The sequence below is a fragment of the Pristiophorus japonicus genome, chromosome 2 (genome assembly GCF_044704955.1).
Source record: "Pristiophorus japonicus isolate sPriJap1 chromosome 2, sPriJap1.hap1, whole genome shotgun sequence".
Lineage (NCBI taxonomy): Eukaryota > Metazoa > Chordata > Chondrichthyes > Pristiophoridae > Pristiophorus > Pristiophorus japonicus.
In genome coordinates, this window is record NC_091978.1 from 199,866,051 (window position 1) to 199,878,877 (window position 12,827).

Genomic DNA, 12,827 nt, shown 5'->3' on the forward strand with positions numbered 1-12,827 from the left:
TGATAATAAATCAGAGTTACAGTTGATGATAATAAATCACCGAGTTACAGGCAGTGATAATAAATCACTGAGTTAAAGTCGGTGATAACAAATCACTGAGTTACAGTTGGTGATCATAAATCACTGAGTTACAGTCGATGATAATAAATCAGAGTTACAGTTGATGATAATAAATCACCGAGTTACAGGCAGTGATAATAAATCACTGAGTTAAAGTCGGTGATAACAAATCACTGAGTTACAGTCGATGATAATAAATCAGAGTTACAGTCGATGATAATAAATTACCGAGTTACAGTCGGTGATAATAAATCACTGAGTTACAGTCGATGATAATAAATCAGCGTTACAGTCAGTAATAATCAATCAGACATACAATTGGTGATAATAAACCACGGAGTTACAGTCGGTGAAAATAAATCACTCAGTTACAGTTGCCGATAATAAAGCGCTGAACTACAGTCGGTGATAATAAATCACTGAGTTACAATCGGCAATAATAAATCGCTGAGTTACAGTCAGCAATAATAAATCATAGATACAGTCGGTGATAATACATCACTGAGTTACAGTCGGTGATAATAAATCAGAGTTACAGTCGGCGATAATAAATCACTGAAATACAGTCGGTGATAATAAATCTGAGTTACAGTCGGCAATAGTAAACAACTGAGTTACAGTCGGTGATAATAAACCACTGAGTTACAGTCATCGATAATAAAGCACTACGTTACATCGGTGATAACAAATCACTGAGTTACAGTTGGTGATAATAAATCAGAGTTACAGCCGGTGATAATAAATCGCGGAGTTACAATCAGTGATAATAAAGCACTGTGTTACAGTTGGTGATAATAAATCAGAGTTTCAGCCGGTGATAATAAATCACTGAGTTATAGTTGGTGATCATAAATCACTGAGTTACAGTCGCGATAATAAATCAGAGTTACAGTCGGTGATAATAAATCATTGAGTTACAGTCGGTGATAATAAATTATTGAGTTACAATCGGTGATCATAAATCACTGAGTTACAGTCGATGATAATAAATCACCGAGTTACAGGCAGTGATAATAAATCACTGAGTTAAAGTCGGTGATAACAAATCACTGAGTTACAGTCAGTGATAATAAATCAGAGATACTGTCGATGATAATAAATCACCGAGTTACAGGCAGTGATAATAAATCACTGAGTTAAAGTCGGTGATAACAAATCACTGAGTTACAGTCAGTGATAATAAATCAGAGATACAGTCGATGATAATAAATCACTGAGTTACAGTTGGTGATCATAAATCACTGAGTTACAGTCGATGATAACAAATCGGAGTTAGAGTCGATGATAATAAATCACCGAGTTACAGTCAGTGATAATAAATCAGAGATACAGTCGATGATAATAAATCACTGAGTTACAGTCGGTGATAATAAATCACTGAGTTACAGTCGATGATAATAAATCACTGAGTTACAGTCGGTGATAATAAATCAGCGTTACAGTCAGTAATAATCAATCAGACATACAATTGGTGATAATAAACCACGGAGTTACAGTCGGTGAAAATAAATCACTCAGTTACAGTTGCCGATAATAAAGCGCTGAACTACAGTCGGTGATAATACATCACTGAGTTACAATCGGCAATAATAAATCGCTGAGTTACAGTCGCGATAATAAATCAGAGTTACAGTCGGTGATAATAAATCATTGAGTTACAGTCGGTGATAAATTATTGAGTTACAATCAGTGATCATAAATCACTGAGTTACAGTCGATGATAATAAATCAGAGTTACAGTCGATGATAATAAATCACCTAGTTACAGGCAGTGATAATAAATCACTGAGTTAAAGTCGGTGATAAAAAATCACTGAGTTATAGTCAGTGATAATAAATCAGAGATACAGTCAATGATAATAAATCACCGAGTTACAGGCAGTGATAATAAATCACTGAGTTAAAGTCGGTGATAACAAATCACTGAGTTACAGTCAGTGATAATAAATCAGAGATACAGTCGATGATAATAAATCACTGAGTTACAGTTGGTGATAATAAGTCACTGAGTTACAGTCGATGATAATAAATCAGCGTTACAGTCAGTAATAATCAATCAGACATACAATTGGTGATAATAAACCATGGAGTTACAGTCGGTGAAAATAAATCACTCAGTTACAGTTGCCGATAATAAAGCGCTGAACTACAGTTGGTGATAATAAATCACTGAGTTACAATCGGCAATAATAAATCGCTGAATTACAGTCAGCAATAATAAATCAGAGATACAGTCGGTGATAATACATCACTGAGTTACAGTCGGTGATAATAAATCAGAGTTACAGTCAGTGATAATAAATCACTGAGTTACAGTCGGTAATAAATCAGAGTTACAGTCGCCGATAATAAATCACTGAAATACAGTCGGTGATAATAAATCTGAGTTACAGTCAGTAATAATCAATCAGACATACAATTGGTGATAATAAACCACGGAGTTACAGTCGGTGAAAATAAATCACTCCGTTACAGTTGCCGATAATAAAGCGCTGAACTACAGTCGGTGATAATAAATCACTGAGTTACAATCGGCAATAATAAATCGCTGAGTTACAGTCAGCAATAATAAATCATAGATACAGTCGGTGATAATACATCACTGAGTTACAGTCGGTGATAATAAATCAGAGTTACAGTCGGCGATAATAAATCACTGAAATACAGTCGGTGATAATAAATCTGAGTTACAGTCGGCAATAGTAAACAACTGAGTTACAGTCGGTGATAATAAACGACTGAGTTACAGTCATCGATAATAAAGCACTACGTTACATCGGTGATAATAAATCACTGAGTTACAGTTGGTGATAATAAATCAGAGTTACAGCCGGTGATAATAAATCGCGGAGTTACAGTCAGTGATAATAAAGCACTGTGTTACAGTTGGTGATAATAAATCAGAGTTTCAGCCGGTGATAATAAATCACTGAGTTATAGTTGGTGATCATAAATCACTGAGTTACAGTCGCGATAATAAATCAGAGTTACAGTCGGTGATAATAAATCATTGAGTTACAGTCGGTGATAATAAATTATTGAGTTACAATCGGTGATCATAAATCACTGAGTTACAGTCGATGATAATAAATCACCGAGTTACAGGCAGTGATAATAAATCACTGAGTTAAAGTCGGTGATAACAAATCACTGAGTTACAGTCAGTGATAATAAATCAGAGATACTGTCGATGATAATAAATCACCGAGTTACAGGCAGTGATAATAAATCACTGAGTTAAAGTCGGTGATAACAAATCACTGAGTTACAGTCAGTGATAATAAATCAGAGATACAGTCGATGATAATAAATCACTGAGTTACAGTTGGTGATCATAAATCACTGAGTTACAGTCGATGATAACAAATCGGAGTTAGAGTCGATGATAATAAATCACCGAGTTACAGTCAGTGATAATAAATCAGAGATACAGTCGATGATAATAAATCACTGAGTTACAGTCGGTGATAATAAATCACTGAGTTACAGTCGATGATAACAAATCGGAGTTAGAGTCGATGATAATAAATCACCGAGTTACAGTCAGTGATAATAAATCAGAGATACAGTCGATGATAATAAATCACTGAGTTACAGTCGGTGATAATAAATCACTGAGTTACAGTCGATGATAATAAATCACTGAGTTACAGTCGGTGATAATAAATCAGCGTTACAGTCAGTAATAATCAATCAGACATACAATTGGTGATAATAAACCACGGAGTTACAGTCGGTGAAAATAAATCACTCAGTTACAGTTGCCGATAATAAAGCGCTGAACTACAGTCGGTGATAATACATCACTGAGTTACAATCGGCAATAATAAATCGCTGAGTTACAGTCGCGATAATAAATCAGAGTTACAGTCGGTGATAATAAATCATTGAGTTACAGTCGGTGATAAATTATTGAGTTACAATCGGTGATCATAAATCACTGAGTTACAGTCGATGATAATAAATCAGAGTTACAGTCGATGATAATAAATCACCTAGTTACAGGCAGTGATAATAAATCACTGAGTTAAAGTCGGTGATAAAAAATCACTGAGTTATAGTCAGTGATAATAAATCAGAGATACAGTCAATGATAATAAATCACCGAGTTACAGGCAGTGATAATAAATCACTGAGTTAAAGTCGGTGATAACAAATCACTGAGTTACAGTCAGTGATAATAAATCAGAGATACAGTCGATGATAATAAATCACTGAGTTACAGTTGGTGATAATAAGTCACTGAGTTACAGTCGATGATAATAAATCAGCGTTACAGTCAGTAATAATCAATCAGACATACAATTGGTGATAATAAACCACGGAGTTACAGTCGGTGAAAATAAATCACTCAGTTACAGTTGCCGATAATAAAGCGCTGAACTACAGTCGGTGATAATAAATCACTGAGTTACAATCGGCAATAATAAATCGCTGAATTACAGTCAGCAATAATAAATCAGAGATACAGTCGGTGATAATACATCACTGAGTTACAGTCGGTGATAATAAATCAGAGTTACAGTCAGTGATAATAAATCACTGAGTTACAGTCGGTAATAAATCAGAGTTACAGTCGCCGATAATAAATCACTGAAATACAGTCGGTGATAATAAATCTGAGTTACAGTCAGCGATAATAAATCACTGAGTTACAGTTGGTGATAATAAATCAGAGTTATAGCAGGCGATAATAAATCGCTGAATTACATTTGGCGATAGTAAACCACTGAGTTACAGTCGGTGATAATAAACCACTGAGTTACAGTCATCGATAATAAAGCACTACGTTACAGTCGGTGATAATAAATCACTGAGTTACAGTTGGTGATAATAAATCAGAGTTACAGCCGGTGATAATAAATCGCAGAGTTACAGTCGGTGATAATCAATCAAGAGTTACAGTCAGTGATAATAAATCACTGAGTTACAGTCAGTGATAATAAAGCACTGTGTTACAGTTGGTGATAATAAATCAGAGTTTCAGCCGGTGATAATAAATCACTGAGTTACAGTCGGTGATCATAAATCACTGAGTTACTGTCAGTGATAATAAAGCACTGTGTTACAGTTGGTGATAATAAATCAGAGTTTCAGCCGGTGATAATAAATCACTGAGTTACAGTCGGTGATAACAAATCACTGAGTTACAGGCGGTGATATTAAATCAGAGTTACTGTCGGTGATAATAAATCACTGAGTTACAGTCATTGATAATATATCGTTGAGTTACAGTCATTGATAATATATCGTTGAGTTACAGTCATTGATTATAAATCAGAGTTACAGTTGGTGATAAAAAAGCACTGAGTTACAGTCATTGATTATAAATCAGAGTTACAGTTGGTGATAATAAATCACTGAGTTACAGTCAGCGATAAATAATCACTGAGTTACAGTCGGTGATAATCAGAGTTACAGTCGGTGATAATAAATCACTGAGTTACAGTCAGCGATAATAAATCACTGAGTTACAGTCGGCGATAATAAATCGCTGAGCTCAGTCGGCGATAATGAATCACTGAATTACAGACACCGATAATATATCACTATGTTACAGTCAGTGATAATAAATCAGAGATATAGTCGATGATAATAAATCACTGAGTTACAGTTGGTGATCATAAATCAGAGATATAGTCGATGATAATAAATCACTGAGTTACAGTTGGTGATCATAAATCACTGAGTTATAGTCGATGATAATAAATCACCGAGTTACAGGCAGTAATAATAAATCACTGAGTTACAGTCGGTGATAACAAATCACTGAGTTACAGTCAGTGATAATAAATCAGAGATATAGTCGATGATAATAAATCAGAGTTACAGTCGATGATAATAAATCACCGAGTTACAGGCAGTGATAATAAAGCACTGTGTTACAGTCGGTGATAATAAACCACTGAGTTCCAGTCGGTGATAATAAATTACTGAGTTACAATCGGTGATAATAAATCGCTGAGTTACAATCGGTGATAATAAATCACTGAGTTACAGTCAATGATAATAAATCTGAGTTACAGGCAGTGATAACAAATCACTGAGTTACAGTCAGTGATAATAAATCAGAGATATAGTCGATGATAATAGATCACTGAGTTAAAATTGGCGATAATAAATCAGAGTTAAAGTTGCCGATAATAAATTACTGAGTTAGAATCGGTGATAATAAATCAGAGTTACAGTCGGTGATAATAAATCATTGAGTTACAGTCGGTGATAACAAATCCCTGAGTTACAGTCGATGATAATAAATCAGAGTTACAATCGATGATAATAAATTACCGAGTTACAGTCGGTGATAATAAATCACTGAGTTACAGTCGATGATAATAAATCAGCGTTACAGTCAGTAATAATCAATCAGACATACAATTGGTGATAATAAACCACGGAGTTACAGTCGGTGAAAATAAATCACTCAGTTACAGTTGCCGATAATAAAGCGCTGAACTACAGTCGGTGATAATAAATCACTGAGTTACAATCGGCAATAATAAATCGCTGAGTTACAGTCAGCAATAATAAATCATAGATACAGTCGGTGATAATACATCACTGAGTTACAGTCGGTGATAATAAATCAGAGTTACAGTCGGCGATAATAAATCACTGAAATACAGTCGGTGATAATAAATCTGAGTTACAGTCGGCAATAGTAAACAACTGAGTTACAGTCGGTGATAATAAACCACTGAGTTACAGTCATCGATAATAAAGCACTACGTTACATCGGTGATAATAAATCACTGAGTTACAGTTGGTGATAATAAATCAGAGTTACAGCCGGTGATAATAAATCGCGGAGTTACAGTCAGTGATAATAAAGCACTGTGTTACAGTTGGTGATAATAAATCAGAGTTTCAGCCGGTGATAATAAATCACTGAGTTATAGTTGGTGATCATAAATCACTGAGTTACAGTCGCGATAATAAATCAGAGTTACAGTCGGTGATAATAAATCATTGAGTTACAGTCGGTGATAATAAATTATTGAGTTACAATCGGTGATCATAAATCACTGAGTTACAGTCGATGATAATAAATCACCGAGTTACAGGCAGTGATAATAAATCACTGAGTTAAAGTCGGTGATAACAAATCACTGAGTTACAGTCAGTGATAATAAATCAGAGATATAGTCGATGATAATAAATCAGAGTTACAGTCGATGATAATAAATCACCGAGTTACAGGCAGTGATAATAAAGCACTGTGTTACAGTCGGTGATAATAAACCACGGAGTTACAGTCGGTGAAAATAAATCACTCAGTTACAGTTGCCGATAATAAAGCGCTGAACTACAGTCGGTGATAATAAATCACTGAGTTACAATCGGCAATAATAAATCGCTGAATTACAGTCAGCAATAATAAATCAGAGATACAGTCGGTGATAATACATCACTGAGTTACAGTCGGTGATAATAAATCAGAGTTACAGTCAGTGATAATAAATCACTGAGTTACAGTCGGTAATAAATCAGAGTTACAGTCGCCGATAATAAATCACTGAAATACAGTCGGTGATAATAAATCTGAGTTACAGTCAGCGATAATAAATCACTGAGTTACAGTTGGTGATAATAAATCAGAGTTATAGCAGGCGATAATAAATCGCTGAATTACATTTGGCGATAGTAAACCACTGAGTTACAGTCGGTGATAATAAACCACTGAGTTACAGTCATCGATAATAAAGCACTACGTTACAGTCGGTGATAATAAATCACTGAGTTACAGTTGGTGATAATAAATCAGAGTTACAGCCGGTGATAATAAATCGCAGAGTTACAGTCGGTGATAATCAATCAAGAGTTACAGTCAGTGATAATAAATCACTGAGTTACAGTCAGTGATAATAAAGCACTGTGCTACAGTTGGTGATAATAAATCAGAGTTTCAGCCGGTGATAATAAATCACTGAGTTACAGTCGGTGATCATAAATCACTGAGTTACTGTCAGTGATAATAAAGCACTGTGTTACAGTTGGTGATAATAAATCAGAGTTTCAGCCGGTGATAATAAATCACTGAGTTACAGTCGGTGATAACAAATCACTGAGTTACAGGCGGTGATATTAAATCAGAGTTACTGTCGGTGATAATAAATCATTGAGTTACAGTCATTGATAATATATCGTTGAGTTACAGTCATTGATAATAAATCAGAGTTACAGTCGGTGATAAAAAAGCACTGAGTTACAGTCATTGATTATAAATCAGAGTTACAGTTGGTGATAATAAATCACTGAGTTACAGTCAGCGATAAATAATCACTGAGTTACAGTCGGTGATAATCAGAGTTACAGTCGGTGATAATAAATCACTGAGTTACAGTCAGCGATAATAAATCACTGAGTTACAGTCGGCGATAATAAATCGCTGAGCTCAGTCGGCGATAATGAATCACTGAATTACAGACACCGATAATATATCACTATGTTACAGTCAGTGATAATAAATCAGAGATATAGTCGATGATAATAAATCACTGAGTTACAGTTGGTGATCATAAATCAGAGATATAGTCGATGATAATAAATCACTGAGTTACAGTTGGTGATCATAAATCACTGAGTTATAGTCGATGATAATAAATCACCGAGTTACAGGCAGTAATAATAAATCACTGAGTTACAGTCGGTGATAACAAATCACTGAGTTACAGTCAGTGATAATAAATCAGAGATATAGTCGATGATAATAAATCAGAGTTACAGTCGATGATAATAAATCACCGAGTTACAGGCAGTGATAATAAAGCACTGTGTTACAGTCGGTGATAATAAACCACTGAGTTCCAGTCGGTGATAATAAATTACTGAGTTACAATCGGTGATAATAAATCGCTGAGTTACAATCGGTGATAATAAATCACTGAGTTACAGTCAATGATAATAAATCTGAGTTACAGGCAGTGATAACAAATCACTGAGTTACAGTCAGTGATAATAAATCAGAGATATAGTCGATGATAATAGATCACTGAGTTAAAATTGGCGATAATAAATCAGAGTTAAAGTTGCCGATAATAAATTACTGAGTTAGAATCGGTGATAATAAACCACTGAGTTCCAGTCGGTGATAATAAATTACTGAGTTACAATCGGTGATAATAAATCGCTGAGTTACAATCGGTGATAATAAATCACTGAGTTACAGTCAATGATAATAAATCTGAGTTACAGGCAGTGATAACAAATCACTGAGTTACAGTCAGTGATAATAAATCAGAGATATAGTCGATGATAATAGATCACTGAGTTAAAATTGGCGATAATAAATCAGAGTTAAAGTTGCCGATAATAAATTACTGAGTTAGAATCGGTGATAATAAATCAGAGTTACAGTCGGTGATAATAAATCATTGAGTTACAGTCGGTGATAATAAATTATTGAGTTACAATCGGTAATCATAAATCACTAAGTTACAGTCGATGATAATAAATCAGAGTTACAGTTGATGATAATAAATCACCGAGTTACAGGCAGTGATAATAAATCACTGAGTTAAAGTCGGTGATAACAAATCACTGAGTTACAGTTGGTGATCATAAATCACTGAGTTACAGTCGATGATAATAAATCAGAGTTACAGTCGATGATAATAAATTTTCGAGTTACAGTCGGTGATAATAAATCACTGAGTTACAGTCGATGATAATAAATCAGCGTTACAGTCAGTAATAATCAATCAGACATACAATTGGTGATAAAAAAACACGGAGTTACAGTCGGTGAAAATAAATCACTCAGTTACAGTTGCCGATAATAAAGCGCTGAACTACAGTCGGTGATAATAAATCACTGAGTTACAATCGGCAATAATAAATCGCTGAGTTACAGTCAGCAATAATACATCTGAGATACAGTCGCTGATAATACATCACTGAGTTACAGTCGGTGATAATAAATCAGAGTTACAGTCGCCAATAATAAATCACTGAAATACAGTCGGTGATAATAAATCTGAGTTACAGTCGGCAATAGTAAACCACTGAGTTACAGTCGGTGATAATAAACCACTGAGTTACAGTCATCGATAATAAAGCACTACGTTACAGTCGGTGAGAATAAATCACTGAGTTACAGTTGGTGATAATAAATCAGAGTTACAGCCGGTGATAATAAATCGCGGAGTTACAGTCAGTGATAATAAAGCACTGTGTTACAGTTGGTGATAATAAATCAGAGTTTCAGCCGGTGATCATAAATCACTGAGTTACAGTCGATGATAATAAATCACCGAGTTGCAGGCAGTGATAATAAATCACTGAGTTACAGTCAGTGATAATAAATCACTGAGTTACAGTCGGTGATAACAAATCGCAGAGTTACAGTCGGTGATAATCAATCAAGAGTTACAGTCAGTGATAATAAATCACTGAGTTACAGTCGGTGATAATAAATCAGAGTTACAGTCGGTGATAATAAATCAGAGATACAGTCGATGATAATAAATCACTGAGTTACAGTCAGTAATAATCAATCAGACATACAATTGGTGATAATAAATCACGGAGTTACAGTCGGTGATAATAAATCACTCAGTTACAGTTGCCGATAATATATTGCTGAGTTACATTTGCCGATAATAAAGCACTGAACTACAGTCGGTGATAATAAATCACTGAATTGCTGTTGGTGATAATAATTCAGAGTTACAATCGGTGATAATAAATCAGAGATACAGTCGATGATAATAAATCGCTGAGTTACAGTCGGTGATAATAAATCAAAGTTACAGTCAGCGATAATAAATCACTGAGTTACAGTCGGTGATAATAAACCACTGAGTTACAGTCATCGATAATAAAGCACTACGTTACAGTCGGTGATAATAAATCACTGAGTTACAGTCGGTGATAATAAATCAGAGTTACAATCGGTGATAATAAATCAGAGATACAGTCGATGATAATAAATCGCTGAGTTACAGTCGGTGATAATAAATCAAAGTTACAGTCGGTGATAATAAATCACTGAGTTACAGTCGGTGATAATAAATCAAAGTTACAGTCGGTGATAATAAATCACTGAGTTACAGTCGGTAGTAATAAATCAGAGTTACAGTCGCCGATAATAAATCACTGAAAGACAGTCGGTGAAAATATATCACTGAGTTACAGTCGGTGATAATAAATCTGAGTTACAGTCGGCGATAATAAATCACTGAGTTAAAGTCGGTGATAACAAATCACTGAGTTACAGTCAGTGATAATAAATCAGAGATACAGTCGATGATAATAAATCACTGAATTACAGTTGGTGATCATAAATCACTGAGTTACAGTCGATAATAACAAATCAGAGTTAGAGTCGATGATAATAAATCACCGAGTTACAGGCAGTGATAATAAATCACTGAGTTACAGTCGGTGATAATATATCAGCGTTACAGTCAGTAATATTCAATCAGACATACAATTGGTGATAATAAATCACGGAGTTACAGTCGGAGAAAATAAATCACTCAGTTACAGTTGCCGATAATAAAGCGCTGAACTACAGTCGGTGATAATAAATCACTGAGTTACAATCGGCAATAATAAATCGCTGAGTTACAGTCAGCAATAATAAATCAGAGATACAGTCGGTGATAATACATCACTGAGTTACAGTCGGTAATAAATCAGAGTTACAGTCGCCGATAATAAATCACTGAAATACAGTCAGTGATAATAAATCACTGAGTTACAGTTGGTGATAATAAATCAGAGTTATAGCAGGCGATAATAAATCGCTGAATTATATTTGGCGATAGTAAACCACTGAGTTACAGCCGGTGATAATAAACCACTGAGTTACAGTTGGTGATAATAAATCAGAGTTATAGCAGGCGATAATAAATCGCTGAATTATATTTGGCGATAGTAAACCACTGAGTTACAGCCGGTGATAATAAACCACTGAGTTACAGTCATCGATAATAAAGCACTACGTTACAGTCGGTGATAATAAATCACTGAGTTACAGTTGGTGATAATAAATCAGAGTTACAGCAGGTGATAATAAATCGCGGAGTTACAGTCGGTGATAATCAATCAAGAGTTACAGTCAGTGATAATAAATCACTGAGTTACAGTCAGTGATAATAAAGCACTGTGTTACAGTTGGTGATAATAAATCAGAGTTTCAGCCAGTGATAATAAATCACCGAGTTACAGGCAGTGATAATAAATCACTGAGTTAAAGTCGGTGATAACAAATCACTGAGTTACAGTCGGCGATAATAAATCACTGATGTAGTCGGTGATAATACATCACTGAGTTACAGTCGGTGATAATAAATCAGAGTTACAGTCGGTGATAAAATCACTGAGTTACAGTCGGTAATAAATCAGAGTTACAGTCGCCGATAATAAATCACTGAAATACAGTCGGTGATAATAAATCTGAGTTACAGTCAGCGATAATAAATCACTGAGTTACAGTTGGTGATAATAAATCAGAGTTATAGCAGGCGATAATAAATCGCTGAATTACATTTGGCGATAGTAAACCAGTGAGTTACAGTCGGTGATAATAAACCACTGAGTTACAGTCATCGATAATAAAGCACTACGTTACAGTCGGTGATAATAAATCACTGAGTTACAGTCGATGATAATAAATCACTGAGTTACAGTCGGTGATAATAAATCAGCGTTACAGTCAGTAATAATCAATCAGACATACAATTGGTGATAATAAACCACGGAGTTACAGTCGGTGAAAATAAATTACTCAGTTACAGTTGCCGATAATAAAGCGCTGAACT